This window comes from Triticum aestivum, chromosome 2B (genome assembly GCF_018294505.1).
Source record: "Triticum aestivum cultivar Chinese Spring chromosome 2B, IWGSC CS RefSeq v2.1, whole genome shotgun sequence".
In the NCBI taxonomy this organism is placed as follows: Eukaryota; Viridiplantae; Streptophyta; class Magnoliopsida; order Poales; family Poaceae; genus Triticum; species Triticum aestivum.
This window is the reverse complement of record NC_057798.1, coordinates 727,707,776-727,732,682: the sequence shown is the minus strand read 5'-3', so window position 1 is coordinate 727,732,682 and position 24,907 is coordinate 727,707,776. Positions and strand designations below refer to the sequence as shown.

The window sequence follows — 24,907 nt, the reverse complement described above, 5'->3', positions numbered from 1 at the left end:
TTTGCCGCCCGTCAGGAGCAGGGTCGCCGGGCCTGCAGCTATGGTGACGGCCCGTGTATGCCGACGATAACTGTAGGCGTAGCCTGGGCTAAGCCGACGGCTTTTCTGTGCCGACGGGAGCTGTCGGTATAGCGGGGTGTAGCCCGACGGCCATTGTACGCCGACGGCCTGGACCCAGCTGTCGGCATAGCCTGAATTAGACTGACGGGGGCCGTCCGCATATATTTGGCCGTCGGCATCGAGCCCTGTTCCGGTAGTGGCTGATCAGATGTCAAACAACTCAAGGTATATATCGCGACAGTGACTTGCAGTATCTTGCCTGCGGTTGCCGGTGACGGCAAGAGAATAAGCATAGTCGTTTTCAGGGGAGGGCGCTTGTAGTACATATTATACGTTGGGGTCAACTCTGGAGGAGCAATACAATAGAGAGCGGCATGAGCTTGGCAGGAAGATGTCCATGGTCTACATGTTCGTCTCTTGACGCGCCAATGGGCCACCATCTTCCCATGACAAGCCACTACAAAAACAGCACAAAGCAAGCAAAGCAACACCAGTAACACACACTGGGTAGTCGGCCGGCCATGGCCACCACCGTCAACCCCGCGGACCCGGAGGCGCTAGAAGGCGGCGACGGCGACAGGAAACCGATCAGGGGCGCCGCCATGTCCCTGCTTGTCCGGGCGCGCGACAACATGGCGTTCCGGTCGGTGTGGTCGGAGCTGAACGGCGCCATGGGCGACCTGGCACATACATCCCCATCGTGCTCTCGCTGGCGCTCTCCCGCGGCCTCGACCTCGGCACCACCCTCGTCTTCACCGGCGTCTACAACGCCGTCACGGGACTCCTCTACAGCGTCCCCATGCCCGTCCAGCCCATGAAGACCATCGCCGCCGTCGCCCTCTCCGACGCCTCCTTCGGGGTCCCCGAGATGATGGCCGCCGGCATCCTCACCTCGGCGTTCGTATTCGTCCTCGGGGTCACCCGCCTCATGAAGCTCGTCTACTGGTTCGTGCCGCTGCCCGTCGTCCGCGGCATCCAGCTCGCACAGGGGCTCAACTTCGCCATGGCCGCCGTCAAGTACATCCGCTACGAGCAGGACCTCGGGAAGAGCAAGTCCCTCGGCCGGCGCCCCTGGGCCGGCCTCGACGGCCTTGTCCTCGCCATCGTGGCCATCTTCTTCGTCGTCCTCGTCAACGGCGCCGGCGACGATCACAGCACAGCCGTCCAGGAAGAAGAAAGGGGAGGAGATCAGGAGGAGGATAATAGCGGCCGCTCTTCCCGCTTGCGTAAATTGAGGCGGCGCCTGCGGTCGGCGACGATCCCGTCGGCGGTGATCCTGTTCGTGCTGGGCGTGGTCCTCGGCATCATCCAGCACCCGGCGGCGCTGAGGGAGCTGCGCGCGGGTCCGTCGCGGATGCGCGTGGTGCGCATACCGAGGGAGGCTTGGAAGCAGGGGCTGATCAAGGGCGCGATCCCGCAGATCCCGCTCTCGGTGCTCAACTCGGTGGTGGCGGTGTGCAAGCTGACGCGCGACCTGTTCCCGGAGAAGAAAGAGGCGTCGGCGACGTCGGTGTCGGTGACCATGGGCGCCATGAACCTGGTGGGTTGCTGGTTCGGCGCCATGCCGTGCTGCCACGGCGCGGGCGGGCTGGCCGGGCAGTACAAGTTCGGAGGGCGCAGCGGCGCGTGCGTGGCGGCGCTGGGTGGGCTGAAGCTGGCGCTGAGGCTGGCGCTCGGCGGCTCCGTGCTGCGCGTGCTCGCCGCGTTCCCTGTGGGGCTGCTGGGCGTGCTGCTGCTGTTCGCCGGCGTCGAGCTGGCCATCGCGGCGAGGGACATGTCGTCCAAGGCGGAGGCGTTCGTCATGCTCGTCTGCACCGCCGTGTCGCTCGTCGGCTCCAGCGCCGCGCTGGGGTTCCTCTGCGGCATGGTCGCGCATGGCCTGCTGCTGCTCAGGGCACTCGCAGTTTCCATATGAAATCAAAACACTCATGCTGATGCATGCATGTACATCTCGTGCATCCATCGTCATCCCATCTCTATGTTTTACATGGCAATCTGCGTCAAGTGTGCACTTCTCTGCTGTAGCAAATAGTTGGGCTAGCATGGAAAGTGTCGGTTTTCATTTGTAATTATTCCCTTTTCTGATATCTAATTTCTATTAAAGAAACCAGCATTCCACTACAAGAAAAAACATATATTGCTTTGTGTTGAGCAATAAGCCGAGTGTGAATTATCGACCTCTATGCTTATGGAGGTGTAACACCTGGTCCATAACGTAAAACCCACCGCAAAAAATGAACTCTCTAATTATATCACTCAAAGACAAGACACACCCATAATACGCTCGCTCAGCATATTAAGTAAAATGCGTCTGGCTTATAATCAACGCAAGGCTTATGCACGTGTATATGAGCGCTTGTGTATGTACTATGTTAAAGAAAAGGCTTACGTCCATGTCATATGGCCATGCTCCCGGCACTTGACAGCTGACGGCGTATTGTCTTGGCACGTGGTGCCCTCTGCTCGGCCCCTGGCCCAGTTGTAGCCGTCATGCCACTTTTTTGGCCGATGGGTTGCTCCAATTCACCCGTCTTACACGTTTCCTAAGTCCTCGACAGATGATGCTCGGTTTATGTCTGTATGCTGACAAGGTATACGCCGAGTGTCCACTCGGCATAGCTATTGCCGAGGTTGATTCGTCTTATGCCGAGTGGTTTGCACACTCAGCCTTAAAGGCTTTTCCTATAGTGTTCAACACACAAACAAAAGCCCCAGAAAGCAAAGGAAAAGAGATAAAAACCCACTTAATGGACACGCCCAAAACAAGAAAGCAAAGGAAAAGAGATAAAAACCCACTTAATGGACACGCCCAAAACAAGAAAGCAAAGGAAAAGAGATAAAAACCCACTTAATGGACACGCCCAAAACAAAGTGATCTTTCATCTCATGGAGGAGAGGACAGAGAACAGAGGCAACAAGCGAAGCTGGCCAAAGTCCCTTTCTAGGAGGAAAAGTATGTATTGTGGTGCCGATTTTTGCTACACCTATGGTTTGTTAGGGTTTAGGGTTAGGGTTTAGTACTGTGGTTGCCGGATGACTCGGCAGATTCTAAGGCTGGTCGTAATGGTGAGTATCATATACTAGTATCATGCATATGATACTAGTGTTTGCATGATATTAGTGTATGATACGACGTCTGTAATGCATAATATCATAAGTTAGTATCTTATGTTGCCTTATTAATTGCCATGCATGACATAAAGTAGTACTACATTTAATATGATACGGTATCATGATATGATACCACACCCTCTTTTTCCTCATTTAGTTGTGTGCCACATCATTCAAAAAGTCTAGTTAACATGCATGATACCACTTATGATACTCTCATAACGACCAACCTAATGGAGATTATCAAGGCACGGGCCCACCCTGAAATTCAAGGGGAGAGATTTGATTAGTGGCAAGAAATGTTTCATTTTTTATAAATGGAATATATTATTATGGCGGAGATACCAATTACACCCGACCTCTGCAACAATGCAATATCGTAATGACATTACGGATGCACACAACCAAAAGACAATAAGAAGAAGAAGAAGAAAATGATCCCGCAACTATGATTAATTTCTCGTACCTGCAGCACGAACCACAACCTAGACAACACCCAAAGTCCTAATTCTCCTAAAACGACGCCTCCAAGAAGGCAACAGTGCAGAAGCACCGTCATCGCTCGATCCTAGATCTTAGGTTTTCACCCTGTAGAAGATCCACGCTCTCAAAACAGTGCCTTCAACAAGGTCACCACCAGACACAACCAATTCAGGCCAGACCTTGGGCTTTCACCCCGAAAGCTAAGACTTTGTACTCCGCTGTGTTACCGCCCCCACTTGCCGATGCCGGTGCCACAAGTAACAAATCACCAAGCAAAGTCCTCATCGCCGCGAAGACTTGATCCGCTATAACAACACCTCAGACCTCAGCCACCATGATGTTCTTTGTCACTGTCTTCACCATGGAAATCGAAATACCGATGTGTCCCATACTATCAACAGACAACGAAGCTTCGTGTCACACCCTCCTGAAGCCACTTGGGCTGAAATAGGGGCGCACGTGATGGAATCACATCTGATCTAGAAATCTATAGGCGTCAAGCACCCAATGAAGATCTCCAGCAGAGCATTCCGGAACTCGCCAATGCCCAGATCCATGAAGGTCGGCAACCGGCAGAACACCATATTAAAGCAAAGAAGAACCGAAGGACCATGCCACCCGCCGGCTCCCAATAGCAAGCCGGAGATTTTAGCGGGCACCACCGCCACCACCCGCACCACGCGGAGATGAGTAGCTGAGCCGCACCGAGCCCCCTGAACCAGATGTCGTGCCGCCCTCGCGGCCACAGCTGCAGTCACGGTCGCCGGAAAAATTCGGGGCGCCGCCCCGTCTCCCATCTCCGCCGTAAGAACCATGCCGTCCAGGGCCACCATGGAGCTCCAGCTGGAGATCTTGCAACGCAATAGAGATGGGGCCCTCCCCGCATCAATCATCTGGCGAGGATGAGAACCCGCCACCGCCGTCAGCCTCCCGGCCCTAGACGGGAGGCATCCTTCGGCGGTAGCGAGGGGAGGAAGATCGGAGGAGGAAGGGGCGGCGGCGCGCTCCTGGTATCCGCCTGAGTCGCCCCTCCTGGGAGCGATGCGGGGGCGATCCCATTTCTTCACTGGGAGCGATGCGGTCCTCAAACCTTTCAAGAAGAAAATTTTCATAGGGCACATCTTAGTAGGTGTAGCATTTTCGCACCATGCACCACCTGTAAAATTAGAATCTTAGGGACACTGAACTATGGAACAACAACTCAAACCAACCAGCTAAAGAGGAAATCAATATGTGATGTACGTCCCCGGATTACTGTAAATAGACGTAAATTTGGTATCACTAGATACTTCTCTTTGTGTGCATTTTATTTTGCCGAACCAATGCATAGTTGTGTTTCGCGTGCCTTTAAACTTCGTGATATGGTCACGTTGGCAACAGGGATTACCCAAGCGGGTATTGGATTCCCATCCCCGTCTCCGTGATAGCCTTTCCATGCACATCCCCATGTTGGGGAACGTTGCATAAAATAAAAAAATTCCTACGTTCACCAAGATCCATCTATGAGTTCATCTAGCAACGAGAGAGAGAGGTGCATCTACATACCACTTGTAGATCGCGTGCGGAAGCGTTCAAGAGAATGGGGTTGAGGTAGTCGTTGTCGTCGTGATCCTATCACCGGAGATCCTAGCACCGAACGGACGGCACCTCCGCGTTCAACACACGTACGGTCAGCGTGACGTCTCCTCCGTCTTGATCCAGCAAGGGGGAAGGAGAGGTTGATGAAGATCCAGCAGCACGACGGCGTGGTGGTGGATGCAGCAGGAGTCCGGCAGGGCTTCGCCAAGCAACTACGGGAGGAGGAAGAGGTGTAGCAGGGGAGGGAGGCGCCAAGACTCAGGGTGCGGCTTCCCTCCCTCCCCCCCCTCCTTTATATAGGCCCCCAGGGGGGGCGCCGCCCCTGGAGATTGAATCTCCAAAGGGGGGCGGCGGCCAGGGGGGGTGGAGTGCCCCCCAAGGCAAGTGGTGCGCCCCCCACCCACCCTAGGGTTTCCAACCCTAGGCGCAGGGGGGGCCCAAGTGGGGGGTGCACCAGCCCACCAGGGGCTGGTTCCCTCCCCACTTCAGCCCACGGGACCCTCCGGGATAGGTGGCCCCACCCGATGGACCCCCGGGACCCTTCCGGTGGTCCCGGTACAATACCGGGTGACCCCGAAACTTTCCCGATGGCCGAAACAGCACTTCCTATATATAATACTTTACCTCCGGACCATTCCGGAACTCCTCGTGACGTCCGGGATCTCATCCGGAACTTCGAACTACTTTCGGTATGCTGCATACTCATATTCATACAACCCTAGCGTCACCGAATCTTAAGTGTGTAGACCCTACGGGTTCGGGAGACATGTACACATGACCGAGACGACTCTCTCGTCAATAACCAACTGCGAGATCTAGATACCCATGTTGGCTCCCACATACTCCTCGATGATCTCATCGGATGAACCACGATGTCGAGGATTCAAGCAACCCCGTATACTATTCCCTTTGTCAGACGGTATGTTACTTAGCCGAGATTCAATCGTCGGTATCCCAATACCTCGTTCAATCTCGTTGCCGGCAAGTCACTTTACTCGTACCGTAATGCATGATCCCGTGACCAGACACTTGGTCACTTTGAGCTCATTATGATGATGCACCACCGAGTGGGCCCAATGATACCTCTCTGTAATACGGAGTGACAAATCCCAGTCTCGATTCGTGTCAACCCAACAGACACTTTCGGAGATACCTGTAGTGCACCTTTATAGTCATCCAGTTACGTTGTGACGTTTGGTACACCCAAAGCACTTCTACGGTATCCGGGAGTTACACGATCTCATGGTCTAAGGAAGAGATACTTGACATTGGAAAAGCTCTAGCAAAACGAACTACACGATCTTGTGCTATACTTAGGATTGGGTCTTGTCCATCACATCATTCTCCCAATGATGTGATCCCGTTATCAATGACATCCAAATGTCCATAGTCAGGAAACCATGACTATCTGTTGATCAACGAGCTAGTCAACTAGAGGCTCACTAGGGACATGTTGTGGTCTAAGTATTCACATGTGTATTATGATTTCAGGATAATACAATTATAGCATGAATAAAAGACAACTATCATGAACAAGGAAATATAATAATTATCCTTCTATTATTGCCTCGGTCATGACTACATGTCTCCCAAACCCGTAGGGTCTACACACTTAAGGTTCGGTGACACTAGGGTTGTATGAATATGAGTATGCAGTATACCGAATGTTGTTCGGAGTCCCGGATGAGATCCCGGACATCACGAGGAGTTTCGGAATGGTCCGAAGGTAAAGAATTATATATAGGAAGTGCTATTTCGGCCATCGGGAAAGTTTCGGGGTCACCCGGTATCGTACCGGGACCACCGGAAGGGTCCCGGGGGTCCACCGGGTGGGGCCACCCATCTCGGAGGGCCCCATGGGCTGAAGTGGGAGGGGAGCCAGCCCATAGTGGGCTAGTGCACCCCCCTAGGCCCACCCCCTGCGCCTAGGGTTGAAACCCTAGGGTGGGGGGGCGCACCATATGCCTTGGGGGGCACTCCTCCCCCCTTGGCCGCCGCCCCCTTGGGAGATTGAATCTCCCAGGGCCGGTGCCCCCCCTGGGGGCCTACATAAAGGGAGGGGGAGAGGGGCAGCCGCACCCTGAAGTCCTGGCGCCCCCTCCCCCTGCTACACCTCTTCCTCCTCCGTCACGTGCTTGGCGAAGCCCTGCCGGAGTGCTGCTGTTCCACCACCACCACGCCGTTGTGCTACTGCTGGAGCCATCATCATCAACCTCTCCTTCCCCTTGCTGGATCAAGAAGGAGGAGACGTCACACGCACCGTACGTGTGTTGAACGCGGAGGTGCCGTCCGTTCGGCGCTAGGATCTCCGGTGATCTGAATCACGGCGAGTACGACTCCATCATCACCGCTCCATCTAACGCTTCCGTACGCGATCTACAAGTGGTATGTAGATGCAAACTCACTCCCTTTACTCGTTGCTTAGATGAACTCATAGATGGATCTTGGTGAAACCGTAGGAAAAATTTTAATTTTCTGCAACGTTCCCCAACAGTGGCATCATGAGCTAGGTCTATGCGTAGTTCTCTATTGCACGAGTAGAACACAATTTTGTTGTGGGCGTAGATCTTGTCAACTTGCTTGCCGCTACTAGTCTTATCTTGCTTCAGCGGTATTGTGGGATGAAGCGGCCCGGACCAACCTTACACGTACGCTTACGTGAGACCGGTTCCACCGACTAACATGCACTAGTTGCATAAGGTGGCTGGCGGGTGTCTGTCTCTCCCACTTTAGTTGGAGCGGATTCGATGAAAAAGGTCCTTATGAAGGGTAAATAGAAGTTGACAAAATCACGTTGTGGTTATTCGTAGGTAAGAAAACGTTCTTGCTAGAACCCAATTGCAGCCATGTAAAAGATGCAACAACAATTAGAGGACGTCTAACTTGTTTTTGCAGCAATTGTCATGTGATGTGATATGGCCAGAAGTTGTGATGAATGATGAATGATATATTGTGATGTATGAGATCATGTTCTTGTAATAGGAATCACGACTTGCATGTCGATGAGTATGACAATCGGCAGGAGCCATAGGAGTTGTCTTTATTTTTTGTATGACCTGCGTGTCATTGAAGAACGCCATGTAAACTACTTTACTTTATTGCTAAACGCGTTAGTCATAGAAGTAGAAGTAGTCGTTGGCGTGACAACTTCATGAAGACACGATGATGGAGATCATGGTGTCATGCCGGTGACAAGATGATCATGGAGCCCCGAAGATGAAGATCAAAGGAGCTATATGATATTGGCCATATCATGTCACCACTTTATATAATTGCATGTGATGTTTATTATGTTTTATGCATCTTGTTTACTTAGAACGACGGTAGTAAATAAGATGATCCCTTGCAACAATTTCAAGAAGTGTTCTCCCCTAACTATGCACCGTTACTAAAGTTCGTCGTTTCGAAGCACCACGTGATGATCGGGTGTGATAGATCCTTACGTTCACATACAACGGGTGTAAGACAGTTTTACACATGCAAAACACTTAGGGTTAACTTGACGAGCCTAGCATGTACAGACATGGCCTTGGAACACGGAGACCGAAAGGTCGAACACGAGTCGTATGGAAGATACGATCAACATGAGAATGTTCACCGACGATGACTAGTCCGTCGCACGTGATGATCGGACACGGCCTAGTAGACTCGGATCGTGTAACACTTAGATGACTAAGGGGATGTCAAATCTGAGTGGGAGTTCATTAAAATAATTTGATTAGATGAACTTAATTATCATGAACTTAGTCTAAAATCTTTGCAAAATATGTCTTGTAGATCAAATGGCCAACGCTCATGTCAACATGAACTTCAACGCATTCCTAGAGAAAACCAAGCTGAAAGATGATGGCAGCAACTATACGGACTGGGTCCGGAACCTTAGGATCATCCTCATAGCTGCCAAGAAAGCATATGTCCTTGAAGCACCGTTAGGTGACCCACCTGCTCTCCCAGCACTGCAAGACGATTTGACGTTTGGCAGACACGTGCTGATGATTACTCCCTCGTTCAGTGCGGCATGCTTTATAGCTTAGAACCGGGGCTCCAAAAGCGTTTTGAGCAACACGGAGCATATGAGATGCTCGAGGAGCTGAAACTAGTTTTCCAAGCTCATGCCCGGGTCGAGAGATATGAAGTCTCCGACAAGTTCTATAGTTGTAAGATGGAGGAAAACAATTCTGTCAGTGAGCATATACTCAAAATGTCTGGGTTGCACAGCCGCCTGTCCCAGCTGGACATTAACCTCCCGGATGAGGCGGTCATTGACAGAATCCTTCAGTCGCTCCCACCAAGCTACAAGAGCTTTGTGATGAACTATAATATGCAGGGGATGGTGAAGACCATTCCTGAAGTATTTTTAGTGCTGAAGTCGGCAGAGGTTGAAATCAAGAAAGAACATCAAGTGTTGATGGTCAATAAGACCACTAAGTTCAAGAAGGGCAAGGGTAAGAAGAACTTCAAGAAGGACGGCAAAGATGTTGCCGCGCCCGGTAAGCCAGTTGCCGGGAAGAAGTCAAAGAATGGACCCAAGCCTGAGATTGAGTGCTTTTATTGCAAGGGGAAGGGTCACTGGAAGCGGAACTGCCCCAAATACTTAGCGGATAAGAAAGCCGGCAACACTAAAGGTATATTTGATATACATGTAATTGATGTGTACCTTACCAGTACTCATAGTAACTCCTGGGTATTTGATACCGGTGCCGTTGCTCATATTTGTAACTCATAGCAGGAGCTGCAGAATAAGCGGAGACTGGTGAAGGACGAGGTGACGATGCGCGTCGGGAATGGTTCCAAGGTCGATGTGATCGCCGTCGGCACGCTACCTCTACATTTACCTACGGGATTAGTTATAAACCTTAATAATTGTTATTTGGTGCCAAGTTTGAGCATGAACATTGTATCTGGATCTTGTTTGATACGAGATGGCTACTCATTTAAATCCGAGAATAATGGTTGTTCTATTTATATGAGAGATATGTTTTATGGTCATGCCCCTATGGTCAATGGTTTATTCTTAATGAATCTCGAGCGTAATGTTACACATATTCATAGCGTGAATACCAAAAGATGTAAAGTTGATAACGATAGTCCCACATACTTGTGGCACTGCCGCCTTGGTCACATTGGTGTCAAGCGCATGAAGAAGCTCCATGCTGATGGACTTTTGGAGCCTCTCGATTATGAATCATTTGACACATGCGAACCATGCCTCTTGGGCAAGATGACCAAGACTCCGTTCTCCGGAACAATGGAGCGAGCAACCAACTTGTTGGAAATCATACATACCGATGTGTGCGGTCCAATGAGCGTTGAGGCTCACGGAGGATATCGTTATGTTCTCACTCTCACTGATGACTTGAGTAGATATGGGTATGTCTACTTGATGAAACACAAGTCTGAGACCTTTGAAAAGTTCAAGGAATTTCAGAATGAGGTAGGGAATCAACGTGACCGAAAGATAAAATTCTTACGATCGGATCGTGGAGGAGAATATTTAAGTCATGAATTTGGTACACACTTAAGAAAATGTGGAATCGTTTCACAACTCATGCCGCCTGGAACACCTCAGCATAACGGTGTGTCCGAACGTCGTAATCGCAATCTATTGGATATGGTGCGGTCTATGATGTCTCTTACCGATTTACTGCTATCATTTTGGGGATACACTCTAGAGACAGCTACATTCACTTTAAATAGGGCACCGTCTAAATCCATTGAGACGACACTGTATGAATTATGGTTTGGGAAGAAACCTAAGCTGTCGTTTCTAAAAGTTTGGGGATGCGATGCTTATGTCAAGAAACTTCAACCTGAAAAGCTCAAACCCAAGTCGGAAAAATGCGTCTTCATAGGATACCCTAAGGAAACCATTGGGTATACCTTCTACTTAAGATCCGAGGGCAAGATCTTTGTTGCCAAGAACGGATCCTTTCTGGAAAAAGAGTTTCTCTCGAAAGAAGTAAGTGGGAGGAAAGTAGAACTCGATGAAGTACTACCTCTTGAACGGGATAGTAGTGCAGCTCAGGAAAATGTTCCTGTGATGCCTACACCAACAGAAGAGGAAAATAATGATGATGATCAAGGTACTTCTTATCAAGTTACTACTGAACTTCGTAGGTCCACAAGGACACGTTCCGCACCAGAGTGGTACGGCAACCCTGTCCTGGAAATCATGTTGCTAGACAACGGTGAACCTTCGAACTATGAAGAAGCGATAGCGGGCCCAGATTCCAACAAATGGCTTGAAGCCATGAAATCCGAGATAGAATCCATGTATGAAAACAAAGTATGGACTTTGACTGACTTGCCCGATGATCGGCGAGCGATAGAAAACAAATGGATCTTTAAGAAGAAGACGGACGCGGATGGTAATGTCACCATCTATAAAGCTCGACTTGTCGCTAAGGGTTATCGGCAAGTTCAAGGGATTGACTACGATGAGACTTTCTCTCCCGTAACGAAGCTTAAGTCCATCCGAATCATGTTAGCAATTGCCGCATACTATGATTATGAGATATGGCAGATGGACGTCAAAACGGCATTCATTAACGGGCATCTTAAGGAAGAACTGTATATGATGCAGCCGGAAGGTTTTGTCGATCCTAAGAACGCTGACAAAGTATGCAAGCTCTAGCGATCCATTTATGGGCTGGTGCAAGCATCTCGGAGTTGGAACATTCGCTTTGATGAGATGATCAAAGCGTTTGGGTTTATGCAGACTTATGGAGAAGCCTGCGTTTACAAGAAAGTGAGTGGGAGCTCTGTAGCATTTCTCATATTATATGTAGATGACATACTTTTGATGGGAAATAATATAGAATTCTTGGACAGTATTAAGGCCTACTTGAATAAGTGTTTTTCAATGAAGGATCTTGGAGAAGCTGCTTACATATTAGGCATCAATATCTATAGGGATAGATCAAGACGCCTCATAGGTCTTTCACAAAGCACATACCTTGATAAAATTTTGAAGAAGTTCAAAATGGATCAGTCCAAGAAAGGGTTCTTGCCTGTACTGCAAGGGGTGAGATTGAGCTCGGCTCAATGCCCGACCACGGCAAAAGATAAAGAAGAGATGAGCGTCATCCCCTATGCCTCAGCCATAGGATCTATTATGTATGCCATGCTGTGTACCAGACCTGATGTAAACCTTGCCGTAAGTTTGGTAGGAAGGTACCAAAGTAATCCCGGCAAGGAACACTGGACAGCGGTCAAGAATATCCTGAAGTACCTGAAAAGGACAAAGGACATGTTTCTCGTTTATGGAGGTGACGAAGAGCTCGTCGTAAAGGGTTACGTCGATGCTAGCTTCGACACAGATCTGGATGACTCTAAGTCACAAACCGGATACGTGTATATGTTGAATGGTGGAGCAGTAAGCTGGTGCAGCTGCAAGCAGAGCGTCGTGGCGGGATCTACAAGTGAAGCGGAGTACATGGCAGCCTCGGAGGCAGCGCATGAAGCTATTTGGGTGAAGGAGTTCATCACCGACCTAGGAGTCATACCCAATGCGCCGGGCCGATCAAACTCTTCTGTGACAACACTGGAGCTATTGCCCTTGCCAAGGAGCCCAGGTTTCACAAGAAGACCAGGCACATCAAGCGTCATTTCAACTCCATCCATGAAAATGTTCAAGATGGAGACATAGATATTTGCAAAGTACATACGGATCTGAATGTCGCAGATCCGTTGACTAAACCTCTCTCGCGAGCAAAACATGATCAACACCAGAACTCTATGGGTGTTCGATTCATCACAATGTAACTAGATTATTGACTCTAGTGCAAGTGGGAGACTGTTGGAAATATGCCCTAGAGGCAATAATAAAAGGGTTATTATTATATTTCCTTGTTCATGATAATTGTCTTTTATTCATGCTATAACTGTATTATCCGGAAATCGTAATACACGTGTGAATACATAGACCATAACATGTCCCTAGTGAGCCTCTAGTTGACTAGCTCGTTGGTCGACAGATAGTCATGGTTTCTGACTATGGACATTAGATGTCATTGACAACGGGATCACATCATTAGGAGAATGACGTGATGGACGAGACCCAATCCTAAGCATAGCACAAGATCATATAGTTCGTTTTGCTAGAGCTTTTCCAATGTCAAGTATCTCTTCCTTAGACCATGAGATCGTGTAACTCCCAGATATCGTAAGAGTTCTTTGGGTGTACCAAACGTCACAACGTAACTGGGTGACTATAAAGGTGCACTACAGGTATCTTCGAAAGTGTCTGTTGGGTTGACACGGATCGAGACTGGGATTTGTCACTCCGTATGACGGAGAGGTATCTCTGGGCCCACTCGGTAATGCATCATCACAATGAGCTCAAAGTGACCAAGTGTTTGGTCACGGGATCATGCATTACGATACGAGTAAAGTGACTTGCCGGTAACGAGACTGAACAAGGTATTGGGATACCGACGATCGAGTCTCGGGCATGTAACGTACCGAATGACAAAGGGAATTGTATACGGGGTTGTTCTAATCCTCGACATCGTGGTTCATCCGATGAGATCATCGAGGAGCATGTGGGAGCCAACATGGGTATCCAGATCCCGCTGTTGGTTATTGCCCGAGAACCGTCTCGGTCATGACTACGTGTCTCCCGAACCCGTAGGGTCTACACACTTAAGGTTCGGTGACGCTAGGGTTGTATGAATATGACTATGCAGTATATCGAATGTTGTTCGGAGTCCCGGATGTGATCCCGGACGTCACGAGGAGTTTCGGAATGGTCCGGAGGTAAAGAATTATATATAGGAAGTGCTATTTCGGCCATCGGGAAAGTTTCGGGGTCACCCGGTATCGTACCGGGACCACTGGAAGGGTCCCGAGGTCCACCGGGTGGGGCCACCCATCCCGGAGGGCCCCATGGGCTGAAGTGGGAGGGGAGCCAGCCCATAGTGGGCTGGTGCGCCCCCCTAGGCCCACCCCCTACGCCTAGGGTTGAAACCCTAGGGTGGGGGGGCGCACCACATGCCTTGGGGGGCACTCCTCCCCCCTTGGCCGCCGCCCCATTGGGAGATTGAATCTCCCAGGGCCGGCACCCCCACTGGGGGCCTATATAAAGGGAGGGGGAGAGGGGCAGCCGCACCCTAAAGTCCTGGCGCCCCCTCCCCCTGCTACACCTCTTCCTCCTCCGTCACGTGCTTGGCGAAGCCCTGTCGGAGTGCTGCTGTTCCACCACCACCACGCCGTTGTGCTGCTGCTGGAGCCATCATCATCAACCTCTCCTTCCCCTTGCTGGATCAAGAAGGAGGAGATGTCACACGCACCGTACGTGTGTTGAACGCGGAGGTGCCATCCGTTCGGCGCTAGGATCTCCGGTGATCTGAATCACGGCGAGTACGACTCCATCATCACCGCTCCATCTAACGCTTCCGTACGCGATCTACAAGTAGTATGTAGATGCATACTCACTCCCTTGACTCGTTGCTTAGATGAACTCATAGATGGATCTTGGTGAAACCATAGGAAAAATTTTAATTTTCTGCAACGTTCCCCAACAAGATCTTCATCTTCTTCATCGACATGCCGCCGAAGAAGAAGACTTCGACGGAAGCTGTTCCGTCCATGTCGATCCCACCACCACCGGAGCAAACGAGTGGTGGGGTAGACGCCGGCGGAAGAACGGACAATGACGAGGGAGCTCACGGTGCCGCCAGGTCCAAGGACAAGGTTGCGCAGACATCGACGTCCGTACATGCACCGCGCCCATCTCAGGAGGCGCAGGACCGACAGCGTCATGGTACTCGCAGTGCCATACGTTTGTTGGGCCAAGATCGAGCTGGTGGATCTCGGGGTGCTCAAGACCAGCATGCACGCCAACATGCTGGCACGAGCGAGACACGGTCGTCTGGATGGGATACTGCTCCTTCTAACATAGTTAGAAGTCCGAGCATATCCCGCTCCTCAAACCGTTCGCCATTACCGCCCACCACTCCAGCGGAAGCTTTGGCGCGAGCTCAACTGCTCCTGGATTACCCTCCAACGGAAGACAAGATCGACGGATGGAGAGCCACCATTCAGAGTCTCATCGGCTTCGCCAACGGCGACACTCCGCGGCAGCCGAGTACATCGCTGCCGCGGCAGGACCGCCAGGCACGAGCCGATGGCGACAAAACCGGTGGGGGTGCAACCACCATGCACTCTCCACCCCGAAGGCCAAGATCGCCGACTCGCCGGATCCACCTCGACAGCGACTCCACCGCATCATCAGATCCACGAGCTCGTCGCGATCAGCGCCAAGTTCTTCACGAACGACAGCAAGAAGACGCTCGTACTCGCATCGAGCGCCAAAGAGAAGCGCGACGTAAATCCGACCAGTGCGCTGGACCCTCTGTCGACATGCATGCGCCAGGGGAACCAGGCGACTTGCCGTATGCGGTAGGTTGCCCTGCATTCACTCGTGAGCTGCAGCAAGTCCAGTGGCCAAGCACGAAGAATTTCAAGCCAGACGTGCCAGAGAAGTACGACGGAAAGTTGCATCCGTCGGAGTTCCTCAGCATCTACACCATCGCGGTGCAAGCTGCCGGGGGGCGGGACGACAAGATCCTGGCCAACTACTTCCCGCTGGTGCTCAAGCCCAATGTCAGATCCTGGCTCATGCACTTGCCGGAAAACTCCATATCCTCCTGGGCAGACCTATGCCATCAGTTTGTCGGCGCCTTTACAGGCGGCCACAAGCCTCATGGCCAAGAGAGCGACCTTCATCTGCTCGCCTAGAAGGAAGGAGAGCCCCTGCGCAAGTACATTCAGAGATTCAGCCGCGTACAGCACAACATCCCAGATGTCCACCCTGCCGCGGTAATCAGCGCGTTCCATCAGAACGTGCGAAACCGCACGATGCGGGAGGAGATGGCGATGTGTAAGATCAGAGACGTCAGTGAGCTATATGCCCTGGCCGACAAGTGCGCACGTGCTGAGGAAGGGAGGAAACTCCCCAGAGAGAATACAGGAGCAGGAGGATCTGATAGTGAGGAGATTGCCCCGGCAAAGAGAAACCGGCGGCGGAACAACAGGAAAAAGAAAGGCAAAGATGTGCTAGTCGTTGAGCAGTCCGGCAACGGAGGTGGCGCCAAGAAAGCCAAAGCTGGTAGCTCCGGCAAGGAGATTGCCGCAGGCACCAACTACCAGGCTGTGGCGGTCGCCGACAAGCAGGACGTCAACAACAAGAAGTACTGCAAGATCCACCGCACCAAGGGCCATGACCTCCAGAGCTGCAAGAAGGTCGAGCAGCTTGTCGAGCAGCAAAAGGCTGAATACGAGCGACGCGACATAGAGAAAGCCCAGGAAGGTGCTGGAGGAGCCGGCAAGAAACGTCCCGGCCGAGGAGGACGCCGCGGCAAGGCCAAGCAGCGGCAAGGGGACAGACCTCCCCGCGGCCGCGACAAAGATGAAGATGACGACGACGATGAAGATATGGATGATGATGAGACCGATGAGCAGGAGTTTCAGAAAGCCACAGAGGTCCTGTGCGTTGACGGCAGTGCTTCTCTGCATACTTCACACCGCCAGCTCAAGCAGTGGGTGCGGGAAGTCAATGCGGCAGAACCACCCATCGAGTCACGCAAGCCTCTGAAATGGTCCAGCACGCCTATCATCTTTGATATTGAGGACCACCCTGATCGCATAACTGCGGTCGGGTGCTTGCCGATGTTGGTTTCACCAACTATCGGCAACCTCAAAGTCACTAAGATGTTAGTTGACGGCGGGGCCGGCTTGAACCTGATCTCCTCCGCGGTACTCCAGAAACTCCAGATCCCTGATGGCGATCTCGAAGAGACTGGCACGTTCCAAGGAATCAATCCAGGAAGGAGCAAGCCGAAGGGAAAGATCACGTTGCCGGTAACATTTGGCAGCAAGTTGAACTTCAGGACTTAGAGGGTCACTTTTGAAGTTGCTGACTTTCCATTACCTTATAATGGGATACTCGGTCGTGCAGCACTTGCCAAATTCATGGCAGCCTCTCACTATGCATACAACATACTGAAGATGCCAGGCCCGATAAGTGTCATCTCTGTCCCTGGCGACAAGAAGGATGCTCTTATCTGCGCCGACAAGATCTATCAGGAAGCAGCAGCCGCAACAGATCGCAAGTCACTTGCCGTTGAAGCTCCCGGGGCGAAGAAGAAGACCAAGTCCGGCAAGAGTTCTGATGCCCACTCTGGCAAGCGCACCTCTTCGGAGTGCTGCGCTACCGTCAAGGACGCACCATGGAGATCCACCGGCAAGTGTAAGAAGACAATGGCGGATCCACCAGAGACCAAGAAGGTGTCCGCCAAAGAGGATGGCACTAGTGGTACCTTCACCATCAGTGCCACTCTCGACCCTAAATAGGAAAGCACGCTCGTTGCTTTCCTACGGGCGAATGTCGACGTGTTTGCGTGGCAACCGTCTGACATCCCCGGTGTTCCCAGGAAAGTAATCGAGCACCATCTTGCCGTCTGTCCTCATGCGCGGCCCGTCAAGCAGAAAGTCAGGAAACAGGCAGTGGAGCGCCAAGAATTCATCGCAGAAGAAATCAAGAAATTGGAAGCAGCAGGCCTTGTCAGAGGAGTGCTCCATCCTATGTGGTTGGCCAATCCTGTAGTCGTGCGCAAGGCAAACGGGAAATGGAGGCTTTGTATCGATTTTATCGATGTCAATAAAGCTTGTCCCAAAGACCCATTTCCCTTGCCACGCATCGATCAGATTGTTGACTCCACGGCCGGATGTGACTTGCTTTCATTTCTTGATGCATATTCAGGATACCATCAGATCTTCATGGCAGAAGAGGATGAGGAGAAGACCGCATTCATCACCCCATGTGGCACATACTGTTTCGTACGGATGCCTTTCGGTTTAAAGAATGCTGGTTCAACATTTGCAAGGGTAGTCCATGACACTTTTGAGCCGCAAATACACAGAAATGTGGAAGCCTACATGGATGACATAGTGGTCAAGAGCAAAGACAAGGCAACTCTGATTCAAGATTTAGACGAAACCTTTGCAAATCTGCGCAAGATCAACCTCACGCTTAACCCCGAGAAGTGCGTGTTTGGAGTCCCCTCCGGCAAGCTTCTCGGGTTCTTCGTGTCTCAGCGGGGAATTGAAGCCAATCCTGACAAGATCAAGGCCATTGAGCAGATTGAAGCACCAAAGCGCGTCAAGGATGTACGAAGACTTGCCGGTTGCGTAGCTGCTCTCAGCAGGTTTATCTCTAGGTCAGCTGAGCGCGCCCTACCATTTTTCAAAATATTGAAAAAGGCAGGTCCAATGAAATGGACTCCGGAAGCAGAGGCTGCGCTGCAGGACTTAAAGAGATACCTGTCCTCCACTCCAACACTTGTCGCACCTAAGCCACAAGAGAAATTGCTACTGTATATAGCGGCAACCAATCAAGTTGTTAGTGCTGCGTTAGTAGCAGAGAGGGAGGCGGACGATGAACCAGCAACCACGGCAGATGCATCCAGCGACAAGCAGGGGACTTCACCGGCAAGCTATGGTCCCGACAAAGATGGATCTGCGCAGGCGCGTGAGAAGATGCAGAAAAGGATGGTGCAGCGCCCAGTTTACTTTGTCAGTTCCCTTCCGCAGGGGGCTAGGTCAAGGTACTCTGGTGTGCAGAAATTGCTTTTCGGCCTTCTCATGGCCTCGAGAAAGCTGCGCCATTACTTCCAAGCACATGAGATCACGGTCGTCACTCATTTTCCGCTGAAGAGGATATTGCAAAATCCAGAAGCGACAGGCAGGATTGTCGAGTGGGCACTGGAACTGTCAAGCTTTGGCCTCAAGTTCGAGAGCACTTCAACTATCCAAAGCAGAGCATTGGCAGAGTTCATAGCAGAATGGATGCCAACACAAGATGAGGAAATTCCAGAAACGAGCATCCCCGTCAAGGAAGCAAGCAAAGAGTGGCTAATGTACTTTGATGGTGTCTTCTCGCTGCAAGGCACCGGTGCGGGCGTGCTACTTGTTGCACCCATCGGAGAGCAACTCAAGTACGTAGTCCAGATGCACTTTCCCAAGGAGCAAGCAATGAACAATACCGCAGAGTATGAAGGTTTGCTTGCCGGTCTCAGGATCACGACAGACCTTGGGATCAAGATGCTCATTGTCAGGGGTGACTCACAGCTTGTCGTCCGCCAAGTGAACAAGAATTATCAGAGTCCGTTAATGGAAGCCTACGTTGATGAAGTGAGAAAGCTAGAAGAGCACTTTGACGGCCTACAGATGGAACATGTCCCAAGAGCTCAGAACGACATTGCTGATGGCCTGTCAAAGTGCGCCGCACTTAAGTTACCTGTGGAACCAGGTATCTTTGTGCTCAAGCTGACTCAACCATCTGTAATGTCATTAACTGGACAGAGCAAGAAGAGGAAGTTGATTTCTGGTGACTATTTTCCGGCAGAGCTCCTCGAAGCCGCCGCCAAGAAGGTCCTCAAGATCAATGCCAAAGGTGCTGAGGAGCAATCTGCTCCGGCAAGCCTTAGGGTTTGTTCCGTTGATGCAGATGCTCCCGACAAGTTTTGCTCCGACAAGCTTGCCGGGGAACGTCAAGCTCCGGCTAAGCCGCAGGTTCTCACCGTAGAAGTGGATGTTCCCGCAGCAGCAGATGTGCCTTTAGTCTTTGTTGTCGAGCCGCAAGCTCCAGCATGGGCACAACAGATTGTCCGTTTCCTTCAAACAGGAGAACTTCCCGAAGAGCAAGAAGAAGCAGAAAGAGTAGCCCGGCAGACAAGTATGTACCAGTTTGTCGACAACACACTGTACAGAAGAAGACTCAACGGCGTGAAATTGAAGTGTATTCACTGGGAAGACGGACAAAAGCTGTTGGCAGAAATACATGGAGGCATATGTGGTCACCACATTGGCGCAAGAGCACTTGCCGGCAAAGCGTTCCGGCAAGGTTTCTTTTGGCCGACAACCCTCCAGGATGCAACTGCACAAGTAACCAAGTGTGAAGCATGCCAGTTCCATTCCAAGCAGATACACCAGCCAGCTCAAGGACTCCAGACGATCCCTTTATCCTGGCCATTTTCGGTCTGGGGGCTCGATATCCTCGGCCCTTTTCCCCGAGCTGTCGGAGGCTTTGAGTACTTGTACGTTGCAATCGACAAGTTCACAAAGTGGCCGGAAGTGGAACCAGTGAGGAAGGTGACAGCACAGTCAGCAGTCAAGTTCTTCAGGTCGATTGTTTGCTGTTTCGGGATCCCTAACAGGATCATCACCAACAACGGCACACAATTCACGAGCCGCACCTTCATGCAGTACGTCCAAGATCTTGGCGCCAAGGTCTGCTTCGCTTCTGTTGCTCATCCGAGAAGCAACGGTCAAGCGGAGAGGGCAAATGTTGAAGTGCTGCGCGGGCTCAAGACCAGGACTTTCGACAGGCTGCGCAAGTGCGGAAGGAACTGGATTGAGGAGCTGCCGGTGGTTCTTTGGTCGATCAGGACGACGCCAAATCGAGCCACTGGCCAGACACCTTTCGCTCTAGTCTATGGAGCAGAGGCAGTTCTCCCCACGGAACTCGTATACGGATCACCTCGAGTGCTCGCTTATGATGAGCTTGAGCAAGAGCAGCTACGACAAGATGACGCGCTGCTCCTTGAGGAGGACCGTCTTCAGGCTGCTGTACGAGCTGCTTGAGGAGGATCTTGCCAAAGAAGTCGGGGAAGCTGATCCACGAACACCTATGGGGCCGGCGGACCAAGCCCCTTACGGTTCGGCGGGGGGCGGAGGTCGCACAAAGAGCAGATCGAGGCGAAGCACACGAGCAGTTTACCCAGCTTCGGAGCTCTCCGGAGAGATAACACTCCTACTGTTGCTTGTCTGATTGTATTGAGTTCTTGCTCGGGAGCGCTGAGTGCTACAGTACACTCTAGCTGCTAACGAGACCGAGCGTGAGTGTTTTCTCCCTTCCAACCCCCCTCTACGTTGCGCATGGGCCTCCTTTTATATGCTCAAGGGGTCACCGACAGGTGGCAACGTGGGCAAGGGTAAAAATGGAAAAGGAATTGCGGTTGGTACAACTACCTGTATAGTGTATCCTACCTAACCCTAACGGCAGGGGACAAAGGCATTAAATGCCCGTCTGTGTCGCCCAAATAGTGCAAAAAGGGACCGTCAGGGACGCCACCGCTTGCCACGATGGCTATCTTGTCAGCGTCGCTTGCCACCGCGCACCGCTGGCTGCACAGCCTCTCGCCACGCGCCCCTGGAAAGGCCCCAGGGCGACACATTGGTGGATGCGCTGGAGCGTGGGTACAGAGTGGTCGCTTGCCGCGGCAAGCGCCTTGCCTCGGTCGTTGTCTTGTCGCGTCCGGAAGCTTGTCGCTCACCGGGCCTTGCCGGGACGCGTGGCGCGTCACGACAAGTTCATTGCGATGCCTTGGTTGGCCTTCCCGGCAAGCTCCTCTTGCCGGGGCCTTGTCTCCTTGGCTTGAATACTTTGTTCTTAAATGGCTCCAAAGGAACCACGGAGGACCTTGGCGGTCACCCCGCAAGCCTTGCCGCGGGGCGCTGCAACTGCCCGTGCACAAGTTCGGGATACTAGGGTACCCCTACTCTAGTACACCAACAGGAGCCCCCGGGCCTGGGCCACACATGGCACCGAGCGCTGTTGGGCCAGGCCCAAAACAGGGCACGGGCACGCGTGGCCTCGGTTATGCCGTATCTCACTCTGTATCCACCGCGCCCTCCCCAAACGGCACGCGTTGAATGCGGCGTCGTGGGAGAGATCGTGGGTGGTTTCTTTATTCGGAAAGACGGAACGCCCGCCCCCTCCCTTTTTATAAGTAGGGGAAACAGGGTCAGTTCGCCCATCTCGCTGGTTGCTACTCCAATCTCAAAAATATCCGCCGCTCCACCCCCTTCTTCCCAAAGCTGAAAGAGAGCAGCGCTCCACCCCCCATCGCCACCAGCATCACCAACGCCGTCGATCTCCCCCACCACCTCCACCATGGCTCCGAAAGCCGACAAGGGGAAGGTCGTGAAGTCGGCCGAGGCGCAGCGGCTCGCGGCGCTGCGAAAGGAGGGGGCCATCTTCCCCCCCAGCTCACCGCGAAGGAGCTGAGGGAGTACTACTACCTCTTCTGGTCGACGGAGACGCGAGCGCATCCGCGTACGAAGGTACTTCCAGCTGCCGCTTCGGAACTGGCTCCGAATGGATACCCTTTCTTCGCGCTATTCTTCTACTGCAGGCTCTGCCCGCCTTTCTCTGAATTCTTCTGCGATATCATGAACACCTACGGGTTCCGCCTTCTTGACTTCACCCCCAATGCCGTTCTGACCATGGCAGTTTTCGCACATCTCTGCGAAAACTTTGTCGGAGTCCATCCAAATGTAGCTCTTTTCCATCACTTCTTTATGCCCCGAGTTGAGAGAGGAGACCCTTTATCCGGCGGAATCGCCTGGATCTCGAGAGCTGGCAAGAAGGAAGCTTATCTGGAGGGAGAGCTCCGCAGCAAGTGGGAGGAATGGAGGGCAGAATGGTGCTGGATTGTCGAGGAGAACCCGCAGCCATTTACCGCCCAACGCCAAGCCCCAATAGTGCGTGGCAACGATTGGAGCAACGTGGCCCCGGAAGATGATAGGCTGAAGATTGCCGTCACCCGGATCCTACGCCTCAGGCTTGCCGGGCTCACCGTAGGCGCCGTTGGCGCAGATTTTCTTCACCGCCGCATCGCCCCCCTGCAAGAGAGGAGGAGACCCGCCTAGGAGTTCCAAAACTCGGCGGATATCATGAGGCTGCGCCCGGGCCTCAACTTCAACTTCACTGTCCTGGAATTGGACGCGATGATCCTGGAGCTGTTCAAGCGTGATCCTCAGCATCCCGAAGCGTTCATGTTGCCGAGGGGTGTCTTTCCGCTGTGCAACAACTCCTCCCTCGACCGCATCCGTGCAATGTTGCCACTGTGCGATTCGCATGGAATTGTTCCAACCTGGCAAGAGCCTGCAGACGACGTCGTGCGGGATTTCTTTGACGGCTTGGTAGAAGTGCCGGTCCGCTCCGATGAACAGAAGAGCCTTACTCGCGACACCACCGATGCGGAGATGCAGCGCATCACCACTAGGCTGGAAGAGGCGGCGGCAGCAGCTGCCGCGGGCGAGTTTGGATTTACCGTGGAGGAGGCAGAGGCAGCAGAGGCGGCAACCTTGTCGAGCGAGAGGAGCTTGCCGGCGAGGAAGATCTTGTCGGGCCTGAAGCTGAGTCGAGCGAGCCCGGCGAGGGAGAGCTTGTCGGGCCCGAACCTTCAGACAGCTTGCCGCAAGCGGAGCCCCCAGCTCCACCAAGAAGGCGTCTCCGCAAGGCCGGGGACGTAGCGGGGCGGCAGACGAGTCAACAGCCGCCGTGCCGCGCGACACACTCTATCGCGGCAAGCACTGTTGCCGCGGGAGCGCCTCACGCCGCTGCGGCAACTGGAGCGGGGTCTTCCCGGTCCACTGCTACTGCTCCTGCCAAGCGGATAAGGGAAACTACTCCTCCGCCTCGTCGCACCGGAGGCGAGCCGGACTTTGATCTCTCCGCGCTCAGCTCCGACGAGGAAGAAGAAGAGTAAGATTCTTTGCTGTACTTGTAGTTCTTCAATTCTTGTTGTTTTGTCTTGTAGCTGATTTGCTTTACTCCGAACCCTTTCCTTTTCAGGACTCTGGCCCAGAGAGCGGCGAAGAGAGCCAAGGTCCCAGTGATTGTCATCGAGGACGAACCCACCGCGACAGCAGAGGGCATGTCCGAGACCACCTTGCCGGACCCGGCAACCATTCCTCAAAGCAGCCCCCAGCGCAGCCCCCTGCGTAAGTATATGGTTTACTTCCTGCTGTCAGGCGCGCATGGCTGCTCTTTCTTCGCTGATATCTGACTGTTGGTTTGTGTAGGAGCAGAGCAGCCTCACCAGGAGAGCCCGGAAGTCGCTCCCGAAATGCCATCTGCTTCGACTACACCGCCAAGGGAGAATTCCCCGGCAAGGGAGCATTCTCCGGCAAGGGAGAATTCTCCGGCAAGGTACAGTTCTCCGGCAAGGGACAGCACTGGAGATCCTTCGGTGGTTGAGACCACGACTGCAGATCCCAGTACAGGTAATCCTTTTGTTTGAAAACTTCCCTTGGGCTCTTCTTCTTCTGATTTTCTTTTTTGGATATTTGCTTGACTCTTCTCCTTTTTCCGTTCGTCAGATCCGTCTGCCACGGAGCCGGTGGAAACTGAGGTCACCGGCGAGGAGAACGCGCACAGCAATACCAACGACGCCATTGCCACCGAAGGAGAAGCCGGCGCTGATGATCCCGCCGGCGAAGAGGGCGCCAAAGCTACCGCCGCAGAAGCTGGCGAGGGATCCGGCGATCGCACTCACGGCCCAGAGGCCACAGGAGCGTCAGGCGCTACGCCGACCGCCGATCCCTCCGCCGCTGCTGTAACGCCAGGCTCCAAAGAGCCCCAGCCCGGCGCCTATTTGAAGGCCGGCGACGGCATCTTCATCAAGCTTCCCTGGGTGTCAAGTTCCAGGGCGCCGGTCAAAGGAGAGATATTGGATGGAGAGGTGCTCGCCTCCGCTGGGCCGACGCTGGTCGACGCGCCAAGCAGCAGCAGCGACGAGCCTGAGGAGGAGCGGCTGCTGCGGAAGCTGTTGTCACTTTACCGCGCCCGACAGGCCAAGCTGGAATCCCGAGAGGCGCTTGTCGC

The 24,907-nt window shown here is 52.7% G+C and overlaps 1 pseudogene; it reads left to right on the top strand.

Moving 5' to 3' along the window:
• Positions 1–509: 509 nt before the first annotated feature.
• On the top strand, positions 510–1,975 carry LOC123039491 (molybdate transporter 1-like; annotated as a pseudogene).
• Positions 1,976–24,907: the final 22,932 nt, after the last annotated feature.